Genomic DNA, 13,574 nt, shown 5'->3' with positions numbered 1-13,574 from the left:
AATATATTCCGTATCCACCACTGCTGTAGTGTATACGTTGACCTTGTAGGCATTATTTGCCCAGTGTGTTCTTCATTTTCAAACCACTGCCACTTAGCTGTGTGAGCTTGTTCACATTCTGTCTAAATATCAATAATAATACCGTCTCCAGAAACACCACCTGAGTGACGTTTTTCAAGCAGCAATAATATATTCCGTATCCACCACTGCTGTAGTGTATACGTTGACCTTGTAGGCATTATTTGCCCAGTGTGTTCTTCATTTTCAAACCACTGCCACTTAGCTGTGTGAGCTTGTTCACATTTTGTCTAAATATCAATAATAATACCGTCTCCAGAAACACCACCTGAGTGACATTTTTCAAGCAGCAATAATATATTCCGTATCCACCACTGCTGTAGTGTATACGTTGACCTTGTAGGCATTATTTGCCCAGTGTGTTCTTCATTTTCAAACCACTGCCACTTAGCTGTGTGAGCTTGTTCACATTCTGTCTAAATATCAATAATAATACCGTCTCCAGAAACACCACCTGAGTGACGTTTTTCAAGCAGCAATAATATATTCCGTATCCACCACTGCTGTAGTGTATACGTTGACCTTGTAGGCATTATTTGCCCAGTGTGTTCTTCATTTTCAAACCACTGCCACTTAGCTGTGTGAGCTTTTTCACATTCTGTCTAAATATCAATAATAATACCGTCTCCAGAAACACCACCTGAGTGACGTTTTTCAGGCAGCAATAATATATTCCGTATCCACTGCTGTAGTAGTGTATACGTTGACCTTGTAGGCCTTGTTTGCCCAGTGTGTTCTTCTTCTTCTTCATTTTCAAACAACTCCCATCTAGCTGTGTGAGCTTGTTCACATTTTGTCTAAATATCAATAATAATACCGTCTCTAGAAACACCACCCGAGTGACGTTTTTCAAGCAGCAATAATATATTCCGTATCCACCACTGCTGTAGTGTATACGTTGACCTTGTAGGCCTTGTTTGCCCAGTGTGTTCTTCTTCTTCTTCATTTTCAAACAACTCCCATCTAGCTGTGTGAGCTTGTTCACATTCTGTCTAAATATCAATAATAATACCGTCTCCAGAAACACCACCTGAGTTGTTGTTGTTTTTGTTTTAAAAATAATGCCAGGCAAAGGCAGGCCGCCACGCAGAGGCACTAGGGGCCGTGCTGCTATGCTATCCTGTGGCCCTAGGAAATTGCCCAGTTTTAAAAAGGCAATGACCCTGAACTCCCAAAATGCTGAAGAGGTAGTTGACTGGCTTACACAGCACACCCCATCCTCTACCGTTTCTTAACTTTACCACAACATCCTCATCCTCCACTGCTATGGGCACCCCACGTAACACTTCCTCCACCACCGGCGCCCCTTCTTCACTGGAGTCAGAGGAGTTATTTTCACATGAGTTTCTTGAACTGAGTGATGCGCAACCATTATTGGCAGAAGAAGATGAAGGAGATGAGGACGTTACACCAGATTTAATTCTGGCAGAGAACACAACAGAGATGGACATAATGAGTGATGACGAGGAGGTCCCCGCTGCTGCTTCCTTCTGTGAGCTGTTAGAAGAAATTGATGCATCTGAGGAGAATGATGATGAGGAGATTGATGTTTTGTGGGTGCCCAGTAGAAGAGAGCAAGAGGAGGATAGTTCAGATGGAGAGACGGAGAGTCAGAGAGGCAGGAGGAGAATAAGACTTAGAAGAAGCAGGGAGGACAGCTCGCAGGGAACAGTAGGGCAACAACATGTATCGGCACCTGTGGTCAGCCGGCCAACGCACCCGCCAACGCCGCCGACTTCTACTTTTACCCCCAGATTGCCAGCCTCAAAAAGGTCAGCAGTGTGGGATTTTTTTAATGTGTGTGCCTCTGACAAAAGCGTTGTAATTTGCAATGAGTGCAGTCAGAAACTGAGTCTTGGGAAGCCCAACAGCCACATAGGTACAACTTCTATGCAAAGGCACATGAACGGCAAGCACAAAGCACTTTGGGAGCAACACCTCAAAGGCAACAGGCAAACTAAAAGCCACCCTCCTTCTGGTCCAGCATCTTACTGCTCTACCTCTGCTGTCCTTGACCCGTCTGAACCACCCTCCACTCCGCCTTCCACCTTGACCACCAGTTCCCATTCCCAGTCATCTGCCCCCAGCCAAGTTTCTGTGAGGGCCATGTTTGAGCGTAAGAAGCCAATGTCTGCGAGTCACCCCCTTGCCCGGCGTCTGACAGCTGGCTTGTCTGCACTCTTAGCCCGCCAGCTTTTACCATACCAGCTGGTGGACTCTGAGGCCTTCCGCAAATTTGTAGCAATTGGGACACCGCAGTGGAAGGTACCCAGCCGCAATTTTTTTCAAAAAAGGGAATACCACACCTGTACCACCATGTGCAGAGCCAAGTCACCGCATCTCTGTCACTTAGTGTTGGGCCAAAGGTCCATATGACTACTGACGCATGGTCCTCCAAGCATGGTCAGGGCAGGTATGTCACCTACACTGCCCACTGGGTGAACTTGGTCATGGCTGGGAAGCAGGAAATGTGTGGCTCAACAACGACAGTGGAGTTGGTGTCACCGCCACGGATTGCACGCGGTTCTGCCACCACCTCTACTCCTCCTTCGCTCTCTACCTCGTCTTCTTCCTCTTCTTCGTCCTCTGCTGCTGGGTCCTCCTCCTCCTCCACACCTGTGCACCCCCAGCTCCCCCTAGGCTATTCGACGTGCCAGGTACGCCGTTGTCATGCTGTCTTGGGGATGACGTGCCTGGAAAGCAAAAACCATACCGGATCTGTACTCCTGTCATCTCTGCAGTCACAGGCCGATCGGTGGCTGACCCCACACCAACTGAAGATCGGAAAAGTGGTGTGTGAATGGAAGCAATCTGTTGGCAGCACTGAGACTGGGCAATTTAACACATGTGCCCTGCATGGCACATGTTCTGAATTTAATAGTACAACGTTTTGTCTCAAAGTACCCAGGATTCCAGGACGTTCTCAGGCAGTCCAGGAAGCTGTCGGCCCATTTCAGACGTTCCTATACAGCCATGGCACGCCTTGCTGACATTCAGCAGCGGTACAACATGCCAGTCAGGCGTTTGATTTGCGACAGCCAGACTCGCTGGAATTCAACGCTCCTCATGTTGGAACGTCTGCTGCAACAACAAAGAGCCGTCAACGAATACCTGTTTGAACTGGGTGGTAGGACTGGATCTGCAGAGCTGGGGATTTTTTTCCCCCGTTACTGGGTGCTTATGCGCGATGCCTGCAGGCTCATGCGCCCTTTTGAAGAGGTTACAAATATGGTCAGTCGCACCGAAGGCACCATCAGCGACCTAATACCCTTTGCTTTCTTCCTGGAGCGTGCCGTGCGACGAGTGACAGATGAGGCTGTAGACCAGCGTGACGAGGAGCAGGAAGCGCACGATTTCTGGTCGGAATCACCAGAACGAACCCAGGCACCTGCTGCAACGCAGGGAGAGGTGTCAGAAGTGGAGTCAGAGGAGGAAGGTGGCTTTGTGGAGGAGGAGGACCAACAGGAGCAGGCTTCCCAGGGGGCTGGTGGTGACCTTTTGGGGACCCCTGGTCTTGTACGTGGCTGGGGGGAGGAGACCGTGGATGATGCAGTCCTTGATAACGAGGAAGCGGAGATGGATAGCTCTGCATCCAACCTTGTGAGAATGGGGTCTTTCATGCTGTCATGCCTGTTGAAGGACCCCCGTATCAAGAGGCTTAAGGAGAAGGACCTGTACTGGGTCGCAACGCTACTAGACCCTCGGTACAAGCATAAAGTGTCAGAAATGTTACCAACATACCACAAGTCCGAAAAGATGCGGCATTTACAAACCAGCCTGCAAAACATGTTGTACAATGCTTTTAAGGGTGATGTCACTTCAGGAACTCATCAACATTCCAGGGGCAGAGGTGCCAGTAATCCTGCCACGAGCACACCTGCAAGGACAAAGCCCTTTGGCCAGTCTGTAACGTCAGACATGCAAATGTTTTTTCTGTCCAAGGCAGCGCCACAACCCTTCTGGATCCACCCTCAAAGAACGCCTCGACCGGCAGGTAGCGGACTACCTGGCATTAACTGCAGATATCGACACTCTGAGGAGCGATGAACCCCTGGACTACTGGGTGCGCAGGCTTGATCTGTGGCCAGAGCTGTCACAATTTGCCATGAACCTCTTGTCTTGCCCCGCCTCAAGTGTCCTCTCAGAAAGGACCTTCAGTGCAGCAGGAGGGATTGTAACTGAGAAGAGAACTCGCCTAGGTCACAAAAGTGTGGATTACCTGACCTTTATTAAAATGAATGAGGGGGTGGATCTCGGAGGGTTACTGCACGCCGGAAGACTTGTTCTGAGTTTCTGATTCTGACTCCCCATGCAGCTGTCCTTCTCTGCACGCCTCATGACTCCACATACAGCTGTCCTTTAGCGTCCTCCTCCCTCCACCACCGTTACAAACTAGGGTGCAAACCCTACTGGTTTAATTTGAATCCAGGTAAATCCTGAGTTTTTCTGGCCTCTGTGCTTCAGTGGCTGCGACCAAAAAAAACAGAATATTTTCAGCATTTATATGGCATATTTTTTCTGGCCTCTGTGCTTCAGTGGCTGCGACCAAAAAAAACAGAATATTTTCAGCATTTATATGGCATATTGTTTCTGGCCTCTGTGCTTCAGTGGCTGCGACCAAAAAAATTGAATATTTTCAGCATTTATATGGCATATTTTTCCTGGCCTCTGTGCTTCAGTGGCTGCGACCAAAAAAATTTAATATTTTCAGCATTTATATGGCATATTTTTCCTGGCCTCTGTGCTTCAGTGGCTGCGACCAAAAAAATTGAATATTTTCAGCATTTAAATGGCATATTTTTTCTGGCCTCTGTGCTTCAGTGGCTGCGACTAAAAAAAACAGAATATTTTCAGCATTTATATGGCATATTTTTCCTGGCCTCTGTGCTTCAGTGGCTGCGACCAAAAAAATTGAATATTTTCAGCATTTATATGGCATATTTTTTCTGGCCTCTGTGCTTCAGTGGCTGCGACAAAAATAAATGAATATTTTCAGCATTTATATGGCATATTTTTTCTGGCCTCTGTGCTTCAGTGGCTGTGACAAAAAAATGAATATTTTCAGCATTTATATGGCATATTTTTTCTGGCCTCTGTGCTTCAGTGGCTGCGACTAAAAAAAAAAGAATATTTTCAGCATTTATATGGCATATTTTTCCTGGCCTCTGTGCTTCAGTGGCTGCGACCAAAAAAATTTAATATTTTCAGCATTTATATGGCATATTTTTTCTGGCCTCTGTGCTTCAGTGGCTGCGACAAAAATAAATGAATATTTTCAGCATTTATATGGCATATTTTTTCTGGCCTCTGTGCTTCAGTGGCTGCGACAAAAATAAATGAATATTTTCAGCATTTATATGGCATATTTTTTCTGGCCTCTGTGCTTCAGTGGCTGTGACAAAAAAATGAATATTTTCAGCATTTATATGGCATATTTTTTCTGGCCTCTGTGCTTCAGTGGCTGCGACTAAAAAAAACAGAATATTTTCAGCATTTATATGGCATATTTTTCCTGGCCTCTGTGCTTCAGTGGCTGCGACAAAAATAAATGAATATTTTCAGCATTTATATGGCATATTTTTTCTGGCCTCTGTGCTTCAGTGGCTGTGACAAAAAAATGAATATTTTCAGCATTTATATGGCATATTTTTTCTGGCCTCTGTGCTTCAGTGGCTGCGACTAAAAAAAACAGAATATTTTCAGCATTTATATGGCATATTTTTCCTGGCCTCTGTGCTTCAGTGGCTGCGACCAAAAAAATTTATATTGTTAGCATTTATATGGCATATTTTTTCCTGGCCTCTGTGCTGCAGTGGCTGCGACAAAAAAAAAATTAATATTGTTTGCATTTATATGGCATATTTTTTCTGGCCTCTGTGCTGCAGTGGCTGCCACAAAAAAAATTTATATTTTCAGCATTTATATGGCATATTGTTTCTGGACTTCTGGTTCAGTGGCTGCGACAAAAAAAACATAATTTTTCAGGAAAGTACACATGCCTAATTTTTCAGGGTTCTGCAACAGTGGCAAAATCGCATCTTTTATGGTCACCGCAGGTGATCAATAAAGTAGACCAAAACTGGGCCCACACTGCAGAATCAGTGTTTTTTGGTTCGCTTCACTGTACATTGAATTACCTCTGCCTGACCGTGCACGTGCGCACAAGCACGGTGACTGCTAAACACACCACTACAGAAATATTGCCACCAACAGGACGAACATCCTGGAGGTGACAAGCAACTAGTAATTAAAAACTATTATTTGCTCACTTGACGGTATCATTCATTAAAGCTCTTTGCGTCTTTTTGCGTTGCAGTAAGCACCGCGTTTCGTCTTTGCGTGTGAACAGGCTGTAACTTTTACACGACTTGATTGGCATGTAGACGCCGGACGTTTTAAAGCATTTTATTACACAGGTTTAGAAATGTAGTGTGATTTCTGCCCTTTACAGCACAAAACGCAGCGCTGTGTCAACAATGGATTTTTTAGAAACATTTTTGCCCTTGATCCCCCTCTGGCATGGCACTGTCCAGGTCGTTGCACCCTTTAAACAACTTTAAAATCATTTTTCTGGCCAGAAATGTCTTTTCTAGCTTTTAAAATTCGCCTTCCCATTGAAGTCTATGGGGTTCGCGACGTTCGCGAACCGTTCGCATTTTTGACGCAAGTTCGCGAATATGTTCGCGAACTTTTTTTCCGACGTTCGCTACATCCCTACTAATCATCTTTAGTAAGTGCAACTATCAAGGAATCATTAAAAGCAAATGGCAAAACACAGATAAAAAATTCTCCTCCTCCTAATGGATTAAGATGCAAAAATCTAAACTGAAGCCCTAAAAATAAATAAAGTATACAGAACAAATTCTGCTAATTTTTAATTTTTTGGAGAATCTATGAAACATATTCCCAGTGGTACCTCTAGGTGTATGATATGGCATGCAAGGTTCATTTTTCCAGAATAAGGCCTGGCATATATCATTAATATATAAAACTACTGGAAGACAAGTGAGTGAAGCAAATAATCCAACAAAACAACATGGTTGCATCTCAGGTCATCCACCCATAAATTTGGAGAATGTTTTAGCAGACTAATTGATTCAGTGGACTAAATAATTCTAAAAGGTGACTTTAGGAAATGAGTGACCGCCTTGAGCTGACTTCCTTTTTCCTTCTTGCTGGCAATTTTATTACTATTAGTAAGTAAACAGTAGAACAGAATATGTTGTTAAAGTGTTTGTTAGATTGGGTGGAAATAATTGTGAAATCACAGAACTCTGTAAATGTTTGGAGTTTACACGCTGGGTAAAATAAACTGATCTGGCTAATATTTCTGCATATATATTCGATACCTATGTTATCTTTGTGAAAACTGTGAAATCAATTTTAAGGTTTTTTCAATTTTTCCCAGATTTCTACCTTATGGTAGAACACTTTTTACCTCATGGTATCTTATGGTACACTTTTCGTAATATAGTCAACAAGCGTATCAAACAATTAAACAAAGAAACATTGACACAACTATATATATATTATAGCCATGTTATAGGCTTTTAAAGAATTATTTGTCTTAAGCTAGAGGAAATTGATCTACCATGTGATTGGGTCATGTATTTTAATGTTTGATATACTTGTTAGTCAGTATTGGCTTGAAGAAGGGGTGGATGCCTCTGAAACATTAATGTCTCCAATGTGACTACTTTTTAAGATTTTTCAAATAAATGTGTTTTTCAAGGAGTAGTGTTGTGCATCATAGTAATAACACATATATATAATAACACACACACACACACACACACACACACACACACACACACACACTTATGTCAAAGCAGAACCTTCAGTTGCCAAGTGATTGTCAGCTGAAGGAAAACAATTGCATGCAAGAGAACAGACACCGACCAGGAGTATCTTTGTTCTGTTCTATCTGACGACAGGAAAGATCTTTATTTTATGCTCATATGCTTACATAATTGCTAAATGGTTACATTTGAGGTGGTTTCATAGTTTAGGTGAAAGCGTCATAGCATCAGCAAAATTAGAGAAAAATAACTCTAGTTCTGCTGTTATTATAAGCTGCCAGGGTGCTGTGTTTGAAGGAAATTGGCAACCTGGGAGCCTTTTTTCCTATGAAGAACAGAAGCAGCATAGTGGAAGAAGCTTCTCTAACAAGTTTTCTGATTAACCTATATGCATAAGAGTGGACCACCTGAAAATAGATCGCTACAACATACAAGGGACACAAAGATTATTTGCGTCATAGCTTTTTCCACAAGGACCGAGTCAAAAACCGGAAGTATCGCTGAAGCCCAAGTCACACATCAGCAGTGGGGCAGAAGACTTCCGTGCACCACCAGCAGTAAGTTCAAAGACTCGGCCAGCAAGCTCAAAGACTTCTGTTCCTTAGCGGCAGTGAGAAGTAAAGACTTCCGCTTACAGCTGTGACAGGCAACCTGTGATACAGTGCCACACAAAAGGTTACTGGTTAAATTAAGGAGTGTTGGCCTGGAACATAGTATTTGTACCTGGATAGAGAACTGGCTAAAAGATAGACTACAAAGAGTGGTGGTAAATGGAACATTTTCTAATTGGACCAGTGTTGGTAGTGGAGTACCGCAGGGCTCTGTACTAGGTCCCTTGCTTTTCAACTTGTTTATTAATGACCTGGAGGTGGGCATTGAAAGTACTGCTTCTATTTTTGCAGATGATACTAAATTGTGCAGAACTATAGGTTCCATGCAGGATGCTGCCACTTTGCAGAGGGATTTGTCTAAATTGGAAAACTGGGCAGCAAACTGGAAAATGAGGTTCAATGTTGATAAATGCAAGGTTATGCACTTTGGCAAAAATAATATAAATGCAAGTTATACACTAAATGGCAGTGTGTTGAGAGTTTCCTTAAATGAGAAGGATCTAGGGGTCTTTGTAGATAACACGTTGTCTAATTCTGGGCAGTGTCATTCTGTGGCTACTAAAGAAAATAAAGTTCTGTCTTGCATAAAAAAGCAAAAAAAAAGGCACCCAAGTAAGCTGAGGGCTCCTCCCGAAGCCCAACGGTGGTTGGTGGTGCCGGCCGTGACATTATCACGGGCCATGGAGGACGAAAGTCTAGACGGTGTTTCTGCTGCTGCTTCCGTTACACCTCCTCCAACTACCACCGAAGCGCTCCTTACTGCCCTGCTTCAGCACATGGAGGACCATGAACGGAAACAAAACTACTTGCTTCAGGGGTTTCACAGTCTGACCCGCAAGCTTGAAACGTCACAGCAGCCAATCAGTCCGGTTGTTTCTTCCCCTGTAGGTTCCTCTGCTATGTGGGGTAATTCTGCTAGACCCCAGGAACCCAAAATCATTTTCCTGACAAATTCAGTGGGAATAGAACAAAATTTTTTGTCTTTAAAGAGGCATGTAAATTGTACCTTGGTTTCTTCCCTCACTCATTTCCTACAGGTGAGGAGAAAGTAAGGTTTTCATGACCCTATTACAGGGTGATCCCCAAATTTGGGCTCTTAGACTGCCCGCCTCAGATCCAGCCAGTTTCTCCTTAGATACTGTCTTTGAGACCATGGCCATACTCTACAATGACCCGGATCGTGCCTCTTCGGCCGATACCGCGATTCATAGGTTACGTCAGGGGAAACGGGATGCGGAGGTGTACTGCACTGAGTTTCGCCAGTGGGCAGTAGAGACCGGGGGGAACGATATGGCTCTACGTAGCCAGTTCCGTATTGGGCTGTCCGATCATGTCAATGACAGTCTGGTTAATTATCCTCTGTTGTCTAACCTGGACGATCTTATGTCCCTGGCGATTCTGGTGGATAGGAGACAGAGAGAGAGAAGGGGTGAAAAGGGTTCTTCAAATTTTCCTGGAGCTTCCAGTGATAAATCTGTCTACATTTCTTCTGATAAGTTTTCTAAGGCCTCTGCGCTCTCTCCTCAGGAGGAACCTATGCAAATAGGCACTTCTCATCTAACCCCTCTTCTTCTGTTACCGGTCAAATTAACCTGGCCTACGGGCTTCTGTTTTGGTGTCCGCCTTTGTGGACTCGGGGGCGGAGGGTAATTTCTTGGATGCTGCCTTTGTAGCCAAACATAATATTCCTTCCATTTCATTAAGTGTCCCCATGAAAATATTAGCGGTGGACAAGAGACCCTTAGGGTCAGGTAAAATTTCTAGTAAGACTGTGTTTTTATCTATGTGTATAAATAATCTCCACTGTGAGGAAATAGCCTTTTTCCTTTTTGAAGGTGCTTCTTCCCCCCTTATATTGGGGTTACCTTGGCTCCAGGTCCATAACCCCCTTATTGATTGGGTGGCTGGGGAGGTTATTCAGTGGGGGTCTCAGTGTGGGGGTGTTTGTATGCCTTCGGCAGGGGCCACTACCATACTAGAGGGGTTACCTTCTGTCTACTCTGGTTATTCCGATGTGTTTTCAAAAAAGGCAGCCGAAACTCTACCCCCACATCGGCAGTATGACTGCCCAATTGATCTGGTTCCTGGGTCAACTCCTCCCCGGGTAGAACCTATCCTCCGGGCTTCTTTTTTGTAGGGAAGAAGGATGGCGGTCTTCGTCCCTGTATTGATTACAGGGGACTTAACAAGATCACTGTAAAAAACCGCTATCCCCTTTCCTTAATATCTGAACTCTTTGATCAAATTAGATTTGCTAAGATTTTTACCAAGCTTGATTTTAGGGGGGCTTATAATCTAATTCGAATCAGAGAGGGGGACGAGTGGAAGACTGCATTTAACACCAGGGATGGCCACTACGAATATCTTGTAATGCCGTTCGGTCTCTGTAACGCTCCTGCAGTTTTTCAGGAGTTTATCAATGACATTTTTCGGGACCTGTTGGGAATATTCGTAGTGGTCTACCTTGACGATATTCTAATTTTTTCTTCCAATTTATCTGAACATCGGAAACATGTTTGTGAGGTTTTACGTAGGCTAAGAAAAAATAATCTCTATGCGAAACTGGAGAAATGTACCTTTGAGGTTGCTTCTGTTCAGTTTTTGGGGTTTATAATTTCCAGCAAGGGTCTAGAAATGGATCCAGGCAAGGTGAGAGCAGTCCTGGACTGGACCCAACCCCTTTCGTTACGTGCAACCCAAACTTTTCTCGGTTTCTTTAATTACTATCGTCAATTCATTAAAGATTTTTCCATTCTCGTCGCCCCTATTACCAATTTAACCAAGAAGGGAGCTGATCCCAGTTTATGGCCCCCAGATGCTGTGCAAGCCTTTGAAATTCTAAAAAAAGAGTTCAGTTCGGCCCCTATCCTCCGTTATCCTGATTCTTCTCTTCCATTTATTGTGGAGGTAGATGCCTCTGAATTAGGAGCTGGGGCAGTCCTTTCTCAAAGGCACCCGACAACCAACAAAATGCATCCCTGTGCCTTCTTCTCTAAAAAATTTTCACCGGCAGAAGTGAATTATGATATTGGGAACAGGGAATTGTTGCCTGTCAAGTGGGCCTTTGAGGAATGGCGGCATCTTCTTGAAGGTGCAAAACATCCTGTTACGGTCTATACAGACCATAAGAATCTTTTGTATATAGAGTCTGCTAAGCGCCTCAATCCTAGGCAAGCCAGATGGGCCCTGTTCTTTTCAAGGTTTAACTTTTCTTTAACTTTTCGTCCTGGATCAAAAAATGTCAAGGCGGATGCACTCTCTAGGAGTTTCGAAGCAGTTTCCTCTTAGTGAGTGTACTCCCATCATTCCCAGGGAAATAATTGTTGCAGCCTTGGAGTCTGACCTTATTGTCCCCTTTACAGTCATCTGCTCCTGCTGAAACTCCTGCTGGTAGATAGTTCGTACCTGAGGAGCTTAAAGAACAAGTGTTGAGGGAGGTTCATGACTCTAAGGTAGCAGGTCATCCAGGTATTGCAAAGACAATTTCTCTACTTTCCCGTCATGTTTGGTGGCCTTCCTTTAAGTTGGATACTAAAACTTTTGTTAATTCATGTCCGATCTGTCAAAGATCTAAATCCTCTCATAGTTTATCCCAGGGTCTGCTAAATCCACTACCCATCCCTGCAAAACCATGGTCCCACATTTCCATGGATTTTATTGTGGATTTGCCCTCTTCTCAAGGGAAAACTGTGATTTGGGTGGTGGTTAACAGGTTCAGTAAAATGGCTCATTTTATTCCTCTTCCTCACCTTCCTTCTGCTAAAACCCTGGCTGACCTATTTATTACTTATATTTTTAAGTTACACGGTTTTCCTGAAAATATTGTTTCTGATAGAGGGGTTCAGTTTGTTTCTAAATTTTGCCGTGCTTTTTGTTCTTTAGTTGGTACAGAGTTATCCTTTTTTTCTGCCTACCATCCCCAGACAAAAGGCCAAACTGAAAGAGTCAATCAATCCCTTGAGCAATATCTTCGATGTTATGTGTCTCATAACCAGTCTACTTGGTATGAACTGTTGCCTTGGGCTGAATTTGCATATAATAATGCTTCTCATTCATCCTCTGGGGAATCTCCTTTTTTTGTAGTTTATGGATTTCATCCCAAGGTTTTTTCTTTTTCTGGCTCTGTCTCTCCTGTACCCTCTGCCAATATTTCTGTAGAACATTTTTCCAAGATTTGGTCCCAGGTCCACAACTCGCTGTCCACAGCTTCCGCGGCCCAGACATATCCCGTAGAGAGGCACCTCAGTACAAGATGGGGGATTTGGTATGGTTATCTACAAAAAATATTAAATTGAAGGTTCCCTCTCCCAAACTTGGTCCCAGGTTCATTGGTCCATACTCCATCATTGCCATAATCAACCCTTCCTCTGTTCGTCTAAAATTATCTTCTAATTTCAAAATTTCTAACTCTTTTCATGTTTCCCTTTTAAAACCTGCATCTAATGTCAGTCATTTGTCTGTTCCTCCCACAGTATTAGTTGAAGGACAGCCTGAATATGAGATCCAAGAGTTCCTCGACTCCCGCCTGGTGCGAGGTAAGCTACAATACCTTACTAGGTGGAAGGGCTTTGGTCCTGAGGAGAACTCTTGGGTCTCGGTTGAAGACATCAAGGCTGACCACCTCAGGAAGCAATTCCACACCAAGTTTCCTGGGAAACCTGGGGGTCCAGTGGCCCCCCCTAGAGAGGGGGGTAATGTAATAAAATTACCTGTCCCTGGTAGTCTAGTGGTGCGGCGGGGACGCCCGCCGCGCCATCGGCGGGGATGCCCGCCACGCCGCTCCTCTTCCCTCTGTGTGCCGGCTTCCTAGTGTGCGCGCGGCATGCACTTCCGCATTTTATAGGCGCATGCGCGCTGGCGTGATACGTCAGCGCGCAATGGCGCGAAATTCAAATGTATTTAAAGGTACAGTTTTACTTTTTGCATTGCCCGTGATAGGATTGTTATCCTGGTGCTTCCTAGCCTTGTGCTTCTGTTCCTGAGTCTTGATCTTGTTTGTTATCTGTGTTTGACCCTGCCTGTATACTGACTACTCTGAATTCTGAATATCGACCCAGCCTGAACTTTGACCACTCTTTGCCTGATC

General features: G+C 44.2%; 1 long non-coding RNA gene across 1 annotated transcript in view; it reads right to left on the bottom strand.

The window, feature by feature from the left end:
• LOC121394678 overlaps positions 1-13,574 on the bottom strand; it is a 36,998-nt gene that overhangs the window by 18,225 nt on the left and 5,199 nt on the right. The window lies entirely within an intron of this gene.

Source organism: Xenopus laevis, chromosome 6L, assembly GCF_017654675.1.
Source record: "Xenopus laevis strain J_2021 chromosome 6L, Xenopus_laevis_v10.1, whole genome shotgun sequence".
NCBI lineage: Eukaryota > Metazoa > Chordata > Amphibia > Anura > Pipidae > Xenopus > Xenopus laevis.
The sequence above is the reverse complement of the archived record's forward strand: the minus strand, read 5'-3'. Positions and strand labels throughout refer to the sequence as shown.